The following is a 10656-nucleotide window of genomic DNA, read 5'->3' as shown; positions in this document are numbered from 1 at the left end:
GTTTATAAAATTCCATGTTTCTTATTTCAGCGCGTTTCCGAATTCTGAAATATTCATCATTGCTTGTGGGTCTAACAAATCTGTCTTCTATTACATTTACCTTAATAAGCTGAGAATCGTGGTCAGAAAAACCTATGCAAGTTTCTACTGAATATTTATTAACGTTTATATTGGTGAAAATATTGTATATTGTACTTCTTGCTTTGCTGCTGATTCTAGTTGGAGTTGTAATTGTATGAAATAGACCAAAAGAGTTCATTGCATCCAGAAAGCTATTCTTTCCTTCTATGTCTATAGATACATCAATGTTAAAATCTCCACAAACAATAATATTCTATTTGGAACTTTTTGTTACGAGATCTAGTACTAATGTTAACTTTTTTAAGAAGACATCCATATTTCCATTAGGCGTTCTATATATTGATATTACGCACATTTCATTCGCTCCGCATTCGAAGTCTTGTTCTACAAACAACTCGACAGCTTGCTTTATTTCAACTACGTTACTTTTAAGATTATTCTGAATGAAAATTAAAGACCCGCTTCTTATTATATTTGGCCTACTGTAACTAGATGCAATGCATAAATTATCAATATAATTAAAGTTCGTTTCATCTGTTACTAACCAGTGTTCAGTGCAACAACAAATAGGACTAATTTCATTGTTTTTTTTTCTTGTTGTTCCTCCAAAAACATATCTATCACTGATGCTTTTGATATCAACCCCTGAACGTTGTGTTTAATTCAATCAATAAATCAACCTTTCTATATTTTATGACATTTTTGTTGTTATTAATGAAGAATTTGAAATTATAATATATTTTAATTCTTCGGACCTTCCCTGATGACGTAAAGATAACGTCGTCGACTTGAAACAACAAATAAGTGTTCCCGGGTTCAATACCTGGTGGAGGCACAGAATGATTTGGATCCGACTTTAAACTATGGATAAATTATCTTGGTTAGCCTATTTTGAGCTTAAAGTGACATAAAGGAAAAACTCTTTTAAGTTATTTATTCCTGTTAATAATTTCGTGGTGAAATTTTTGTGAAATTTAGCTATTTTACGAAAATGGTAAAATTTGAATCAAAAGTTCTAATTTGAAATATATGCGTTTCTTAGTGTGGTAATTGCTTACTTTATGAAGATTTTTGTTGTTGTTGTTGTTATTATTATTATTATTATTGCAAATTACATTTGAAAACTGTAATTTTTAACCTTTTGATTTGATTTTGTTTATTTAGCGTCTCTTTTCTGCCACATTTGATTAGTCACGACGGTGAGGATGAGTGACGATGTGATGAAACTGATAAAGGGACACTCACAAAACACACCCATGCTCAGGTTGGAATTTGAACCTGGGACCCATAGCGTCGTATTGCGCTGTGCTAACCACTCCGCCACGGAGGTCTGCTAAATAACCTACTGACAACCTGAATTGAGGTTAGCATGGGCGTCCAAAATATTTTTTCCAGGGAGGGGCAAACAAGGCACATTTTCGCTAATTATATTGTTGTCCCCCTCAAAAACACTGCTTTAATTGGATAATTGGAATTTTGATTAAAATCCGAGAGGGTGGGAGGCTGACCCCAAAAGTTGAGGTGTTATTAATATATCGGATTTGCCGTTGTGCACAAACTAAATTTTCGCGTGCACGTTCGTGCACAAACGATGGGCTAACGTTTGGCACCATTTTCGTGAAAATCCGAGAAGCATTTAGACATCGCCCCCCTCCCAATGACTTGCTAATTTCGGTGTTTTCCGTTTGTACACAAAGAAACGTTTGTGCGCACATTTGTGCACAAACGATACACAAACCTTTAGCACTGTTTGTGTTCGAATCGGTGATGGAAAGGGGCTGTCTAAATGAACATCCCCACTGCCAGGGTGCAGAAGAGTGAAATCTTGCTGCAAACACTAAACAATAACAATAACTTGAATAACTATGTATAAGACTAAAACTTGTCTTGCAGTTATTGCAAGTAACCAAGATGACTTTTCACCTACACTATGCAGTGAACATCACAAACAACTTAATAAACTTTAAAAGTACACGTAAAAATATTTTAGAGGTACTCACCGCTCAATGATCTCGATTGTACGTAGTTGTATAGATACCGTTCTATTTATCAACAATGACGAATAATTACTTCAGCATTGTTGTGCATTTGGAAGATGAACTCAACAACAAAGTCTATCCAGATTGTGGAAGAAAAGGCATTTATTGAAGCCTTTATCCTGAGTTTAGCATTTGCTTTGGAATAGAGCCGGGATTTGTATGTATGAAAATGTCAACGAAGTATGTAACTGACATGATTTTGCATAAGTATTATGTTATGTATTTTTACATATTTGCCAGGATATTACATATTTTAAATATTTGCTAATTTACTTTACATTACACAACATATTCGGTAATTTGTTCCTATCTTGATCCTTTTCCCTATATTTTCGATCTCTGAAACATGTTGAAGAAACTTTGAGGCTCATGCGATGCGTTATTTTGTAATCAGATGATGATTACTGCTTACTGTTACCTAAAAGTGGTTGCCAAATTATTGTTACATATTTATGTACATATCTTGTACTTTGATATTATATAAAAATCCAAGGCCTACTGATGATATAGTGAAATTGATGAAGGGACATTCACAAACACCCTTGCAAGGCCGGAATTCGAATCCAGGGACCTCTGGCGTCGTAGCAGACTGTTGTTAGATTTTATCGATGTGGCACCTATTTTTTCATAGAAGCCCAATAAGATACCGACTAGTGTACATTCAATCAATGCACGCGAAATAGTATGTACACATTTTCGTGTAGTCTCCGTCATGGATTCAAATGTAGAACGTCTGACTTTAAGGGCGTTTGTAAAACTCGCTCAAGACATCGATCATTAAATATTTCTAAAATATGAGATGGCAAAATATTCTCTTCAATTATAAGTAAAATTAACTCAGGATAATAGACTCCCATAACGATAAAGAATATCACCACAAACCCCATTCGTCCATTGAAACCTACAAATTTATCAACATAAATCTAGATTCCAATAATAATATTTCTGTATTCATCACTTATACCGATTTTTAAAAATTCTTAAAAATTCCCTGCTTATATTATACCGACTGTTTACTTTGTACGTTCATAAACTCACATTGTGAGGCATGCACATTCATAAATTCATATTATAAAGTCAGCATAACTCAATATAACTCAACAACGTAACTGACGCGGTCTAGGTTGGAGTGGTGCAATGAGCGTTCTTCGCTCGGGCGGAAAATAGTTCGCACGGGCAACGCTATATGGCATACAGAATTGGTAGATTTTCCGCTCGAGCGAGAAACCCTCGAACGAGCGTAATACACTTGGAACTCTCGAACCCTATTAGTACACTTATTTCCGTCATTTGTCTATGTTAGTGGGCCCTCAAATAATGATTGTGAAATAAAAGACGAAGTGAAATTGAAAAATATGTGAACAAAGTCATCATCTCAATGTTAAAATGCAGTTTTGTATATCTTACCGAGATGTGTGAAAATTATATTGATGATTATGGGCTGAAACTGCCTAGCCTGATATTTTGTTTTTACGATTATTGTCACATTAAAATGATGTTCGATTGAATGTTATAACTGGATTTTATTATTTCGCAAAATATGATTATCCTTTTCGGTAAGTGAACAATGACGTACACATACTTTTTGCACTGATACGATATTTGTAATTGCTTAGGGAGGTCTGTCAGCATGCGTATCCATTTTACGTTTCGGTCTGTAGATATTGCATACTTTCGTATGTGTTGCATTTGGATCTTATATTAAAATACACGGAATTATGATTCAGAATTGTAATTGCATAGAGTAATTTCCTTCCATTTATGACTTTTAAGTTCAAAGTTCTGCTTATTAGGCTCTGAAATACGGGACGTTGCCAATCATTCCACTACGAGTGCGGTACGTTCGAGCGTAACACGCTCTAGCCTGGGAGACTCGAACGAGTTTGAACGAGCGAAAGTGGCCCAATGCAGTATTCTAGTCTAAGTATTAGTGCATGGCTACTAGGCTTGGCCTTCACGGCCAGAAGAAGAGAAACCATAGACATGTATTCTGTGTATAGCTTTTCTGTATCGTGCTTTGATGTACAGATTTCAGACAAAAATGCTGAAGAAGCACGCCTAATGGACCATAGAACGAATATATTGCTATCATATACAGATTTGTTACCAAGAGATAAAAACAAAATTCAAGAGGATTGGGAGATATGGGTTAAACAAAAATTTACATATATGGTTCATTCATACAAGCACAGTGCTCCCCTGTGCTTTTGCACCACGCCATTAAGGCGTATAGTTGGTGTGGAGTTAGGGCTCCACACTTTCTTGATCACCGCCGAAGATGGGGGTGATGTGATCAGCACCACATACATACAAGAATGTACTAACTATAAACAGTAAGGTTTTATACATTTAATATAACTAGCAAGTTTTTAATTTTAATACTAAGATTATGGCAAATCGGATTGAATCACCATTTATATAAATTAATTTAGTTAATTCACCTATGTGTAAATGCAAGCTAGATCAGGAAGATGCTCATCATATTATTTTTCAATTTCCAATTTATACCAATCAAAAACCCTATAGCACAACAGCCCAATATCGGGCCAAGGCTTACCTACCGACAGCTGGCCTCCCTCCCACGCGAGCCACCAAGGGGGCGTGGAGATCTGCAGCCAGACTAGGGGGACGGGTGGTCGGGTGGTCGGCCCGACCAACCCCCAGCCGTTGTAGGACTTCGCGACCGGATTACGCTCGCTCACTCGGAGCTCCCCAATTTCCTCACGATGGTGGGTTGCCACCGGCCCTATACACAGGCCGAAAATTCCCGGAGACTGAACCCGGGATCGAACCTATGCCGTCCCGCAACCGCCGCCCAAAGCATGGTGCCTTAGACCGCACGGCCACGGAGGAGGACTTATACCAAATCAAAGGGATATCTTATTCAAGAATCTAATAAAAAGAGGAATACCACTTCCTACTTCTTTATCCTCTTTAATATCAGAACCAGATATAACAATTGTATTTATAATTATTTTTTTTTCATGATATTAATGTAGATGTATAAAAGCTATGTATATTCAAGATTTGTGATTCGATGTGGAATACACATAGTGTGAGACTTAATTTTTTGGAACACTTCGTGTAGAACCGGTATTACAGCTAAATCCAAAAAATGAATGAATGAATGAACATGTCCAGTTTATAATTAAATATGTTATTTGTTCACCGTCTATTTTTCATATTTTGTAACGTCGTCGCCTTGTAATCAAGGGGTCCCGGGTTCGATACCCGGTGGAGGCACATAGTGGTTCGGATTCCACTTTAAAATGTAAGTCTAGTCCCGATTAGCCTTACAGTACATAAATTGTACTTAAGACACCAAATCAATCAATCAATCATATTGTGTAACTAGCATTAACCTACATTACCATGTCCTTCACTTGAACCTAGGTAAATCTTTTGCTCGTCACACCTTTTAGTGACCTTTTTGTTAAATGTCTACTCCAATGTTTAATGTTTCTTAAATTCAGAGAATGAGTTTAGAGAATGACGCGTGGTTCTATTACATTTATAAATGCAGATTCAGTCACAATTAGCGTATTGAATAAATAGGACGCAAGTGTGTTTTCGTCCAAACTTTTAGTAATATAAGTGAAAAGTATAGGCTCGACCAGAACTCGAACCAGGGTCTATCGCACATCGTGCCATTATTCTAACAACCTAGTTTTTCGCTTCTGCGTGGAATTGTCTCTATCGGAAAGGGATCTGCTGCCTCTAAAACATTGATGACGTCGACAGTGTAGGTTCAACCAGGCCAAGAACACAGGTTCGAGTCCTGGTTGAGATTGTATTCTTCGCTTAAATTTTTACGTAGTAAGACATCTGTGTGTATTGAATTATAAAGTTCTAAACGTTTGTCTGTCCAAAATAAATTCCGTAAAGAATTTAGCATGAAAGAGGGATGTGTTACTTTTTGAGGGGACTGCATCATAAAGTTTCAGGGTAGTGGTTCTCAACCTTCGAAAGTTATTTTTATTAAATAGATGTCTCAATTCCAAAAATGTGACTCGTAAATACCGTTATTAATTTAAACACTAAAAACTTTATGCATTAGTTAATACGCACCCTTGAAATTAAACAATAACCAATAAAATATGTGCACGGAGGGCAAGGGATTTTTTTTTGCCATCCTAATAGTTTCATTTATAAATTTAGTGCAGAGGGCTCTTATTATCGTTATTAAACAATATCATAATCTCAAAAATGAAGTACTTTCAAGCCGATGGAAGTTTCAACTAACTATAGGTTAGCTTGTGTGTGCGTGTGTGCATTATTTCCTAACGTAGCTATGTATAAGTGGACTGTCCACCCTCCTAAACAGACGATCTGCACACGAATATGATCATGACGAGTAATAGTTCGATTATGTCTAGGCTTGTTGACAAATATAAAATTTATTCCTAACTACTAAATATCTAATGAGATATTGTGGTTTGCTGAGGCCAACACAATTAACAACAGCGGGTTAGGCTGTCAGGCACACCACCTCTATATTTTTGTATTTTTCAACTGTGAAAATCTTTATAAAAATTAAAAATAAATTACATTGTTCACTAGGGTATTATCTTTGTTCACAAAGACATAAATGTAACTTAAATAGGAGGCAAAATGCAGTTGGTGAGCCCATCAGACGCCATCTTTGAATGCGTGTAATTCGAGACACTCATGATAGTGACAGTGTAGAATCGGCTGTCTGTTAATGATGGTAATTATTGTAATTATTATAAAAAATAAACAATTGCACCTCTTAAACAAAAGAAGCACTAATGAAAAATTATTATGTTTTGTGACTTTTAGTGAATGGTAAAATATGTGGGTGGCACTCGTGCAATAATTGGTTATTATTTTCTATTAATGATGGCAATTTTCGTAATTAAAATGGCTTCTTGAATGCAAAGAAAGTGTGAGCTTCTGAGACAACCCCCCTTCAGGCAAGTTAGTTTCTCGCACGGGTAATCTAGGGTTAAATATGTTTGATAAATGCAGATTTTTCATTCCACTGAATAAGAAAATATCCATTGTATATCATCTGCGAATGAAAATTTCTGCTCAAACTAAGATAACATATTTCAGGAGAACTTTTCGCAGCCCTGAATTGTTGGGCAGGGACCGGTACCGAGCCGAGGCCCAGCAGTTGGGGAACATTGCTTGAATTGAGTTGAGTTGGTGTTTTATGTCCACTTTGTGCACAGTAAGGCTCATCGGGACTGGACCTACAGTTTATAGTGGTATGCAGTGACGGCATGTGACTGGGGGCGAGAAAATGTTGTAGGGAGGCAGGCACGTTAAAACACCTGAAAACACTACATATAAATATATAATGCTTATTACTTTATTATTATTATTATATTCATCTATGTTGTTTTGTGTTGGTCCATTATTCATTGTGGACGTTTGATGCCTAAATTTAGTTTTTTATTACGAGTTTATCTTCATATGATTCGTTTTAATAAAGGTATTGATTCTTTTTTTTTATTCGTGGGAACTGCCGTGAGTTGCCTAGTGGTCTATTTCAGTTTAGAAGACAGGTAAAAAATGGTCTGAAATAGTTTCCCCATTTATAATATTATAACAAGAGATGAAACTACTGATATAAATATTCAAGTTATAAGATAATAATAATATAAACGACGAAAAAAAAATTTCGAAGAGTTTAATTCTCTTTGCCGTTTCGCCGGTCATTAGCCCCTGATGGAATTCCGACAATTTTTCTTCGTAAAACTGCTGACTCCTTGGCTCACCCTCTGTGACTCTTACTTAATAAGTGTTTTTCTACAGGTGTGTTTCCCGGCTTGTTCAAACGTGCCAATATTGTACCTATCTACAAATCTGGAAACAAAAATTCCACAAATTCGTACAGACCGATCTCTCTTTTGTCAGCTCTCTCCATTGTCTGTGAGAAAATAATTAAAGACAGGTTGCTAAAGTTTACATCTCCCCTTATAAATACTGCTCAGCATGGTTTCCTTCCAGGCAGCTCTTGCTTGACCAATCTATCGGTATTACTTTCTCATGCTACTCAGTCTATCTCAAACAATTCCCAGCTTGTCGTTATATACTTGGACATTTCAAAAGCTTTCGATAAAATAAATCATGATCTCCTTCTTCATAAATTACAATCCAGATTTAACATCCATGGGAAATTTCTATCCTTACTACAAGACTATCTGAGTGCACGAGAGCAGCGTGTTATCCTTCCTGGCACCTCTTCCAGCTTTCTTCCTGTTTTGTCTGGAGTTCCCCAAGGCAGCGTCTTAGGCCCACTTTTGTTTCTTCTTTACATGGATTATCTCCCAGAAGACTGTCCTCTCTCCCTATAAATATACTTCTGTTTGCCGATGACTGTAAACTCCTCACAGAAATCTCATCAGAACACGATGCTTTAATCTTACAGCAAGCTCTTACAGAACTGCTTGTGTGGTGTCGCCAGCGGAAACTTCAATTGAATCCTAAAAATGCTCCTGCCTCACCATTTCCCTAAGAAGGAACAAACTCGATTCTGCTTACTATCTTGAAAACAATCCCATCAAAAAAGTTTCCTCTCAAAAAGATCTCGGAGTTATCATCGACGAAAAACTAAACTTTAATGAGCACATTACGAACACTACTAAAAGAGCAATGCGTCTTCTCGGTCTTCTGTACAGGTTCACTGAAATACAAAACCAATCATCCATCAGCATAATTTACAAATCCCTTATCTCCCCCATTCTTGAATACTGCTCTCCTATTTGGACCATGGCTTCAAAAACAAATCTTTCCCGGATTGATTCTGTTCTCAACTTTTTCCTCGCCATTGCTCGCCACAGAATACCTTCTCTGAGGCACCTTCACAAAACAGATATTATGTCTGTCTTCAATATCCAACCACCACACACTCGTCGCGAATTAGCAGACATGAAATTCTTGCACAAAATCATGAATGGTAAAATTAAATCCGAATTTCTGCTCAACAAATTTCATCTACGTGTTCCCACACGGGCAACCCGCAACGTTAAGCTATTTCACAATCCCACCACAAGGCTCTCCCTTCTACAGCGGTCTCTTTTCTACAGGCATCCTCACTCATATAATAACCTGCCTCCAAATGAGGACATATTCTTGCCAGAAAAAAGTTTTAGAAAATTGTTAACGATATATGTATAATTTTGATTTGTTTTCAGTGCCATCTTGTACTCTATTTTGTTATTGTTGTTGTTTCCCTGTTGTTACTGTTTCAGTGTAAAATGGTCATTCAGTACTGTATCTGAAACTTTAGGTAAAATAAAAATAAAATAAATAAATGACATTGGAAGAAATTAATTTTGTTAAGTATTAGAAATAACGGAAGTCATTTGGTGAAGTGCAGTTCTACGGTAGGAGAATTCTGCTCTATGTGCTTTGGAGAACACATTGCCCACCTTCGGTACGTTCAAGACTTGGTATTCCTTCTCAGTAGCAAGGACAGCCAAATGAGGCAGCTGGTATCCAGCATCCTGTTTCGAGTAAGGCTTTTCAAAGGTTTCAAACACGAAAAGATTCTTGGCCTCCCCAATGGCGCAGTGGTAGCGTCTTTTCCTTGTAATCAAGGGGTCCCGGGTTAGATACCCGGTGGAGGCACAAGTGGTTCGGATCCCAATTTAAACTGCAGGTCCAGTCCCGATTAGCCTTATTGTGCATAAAGTGGACTTAAAACAACAAATCAAATCAACGAAAAGGATCATCCACACGCTGAATTAGAAATTGGGATTGTTACAGAGAATACAACTAGAATGTGATCCTTGTGAATTTATACTTTCCTAGGACTTCGAATAAATCCTTTAAGTGGACTACTTTCGTTCCATCTTCGTAACGCTGAAGAGTTTTGGGCAAAATCTGCGTTTCACCTTTCAGGGAAATAATATCATACGAATGAAAATCTAAAAAAGGTTACAGTTTTCTCACAGTTCAAGAAATGTTCTGACCCTGGTGTATCTACCACTTCAACGTATGTTTGTGCTACACAATTACATGCATCTATGGAGTCCTGGTAAATAAGTTCTTTGATTTTGATATGTTCAAAGAGCGAACCTGCATCAAATGATTGAACAGCGGAAATTCATAAAACGCGATCTTTTTCTGCCCGCGATACAAATATCAGACAATTGAACCCTGTTCCTTCCACCCAATGTATTTTGTCCCATCTGTCATCAATGCGAATAGATTCGCCTCTTCCACTTCCTGGCTTATTTTGCTGAGAATAAGTGTACATTACCAAGATAATACTTTTTTTAGTAGAAATGTGAGCGTAATTTGCATTTTAAGGTTCAAGATCAATATAATTCCGAATAATATCGCTCCATTTTGAAATGAACTTCAAGAGTTCCAATAAATACCTTCTGTTAAGGCTTGCCTCAGACTCATCATCGTCTCTAAAAGAAAGTCCCTGAATAGTAAGAAACCGCGATGCATCCTGGAACGAACCCGTGGGTCTTGCATTTTATTGAGAAAGCAAAAACGAAGTTGGTATGATATCACTTGGGTTTCTCAGCCTGAAAATTGATAGTGGCAGATTGAC

Source organism: Lepisma saccharinum, chromosome 20, assembly GCF_977018435.1.
Source record: "Lepisma saccharinum chromosome 20, izLepSacc3.1, whole genome shotgun sequence".
Taxonomy (NCBI): Eukaryota; Metazoa; Arthropoda; class Insecta; order Zygentoma; family Lepismatidae; genus Lepisma; species Lepisma saccharinum.
The sequence above is the reverse complement of the archived record's forward strand: the minus strand, read 5'-3'. Positions refer to the sequence as shown.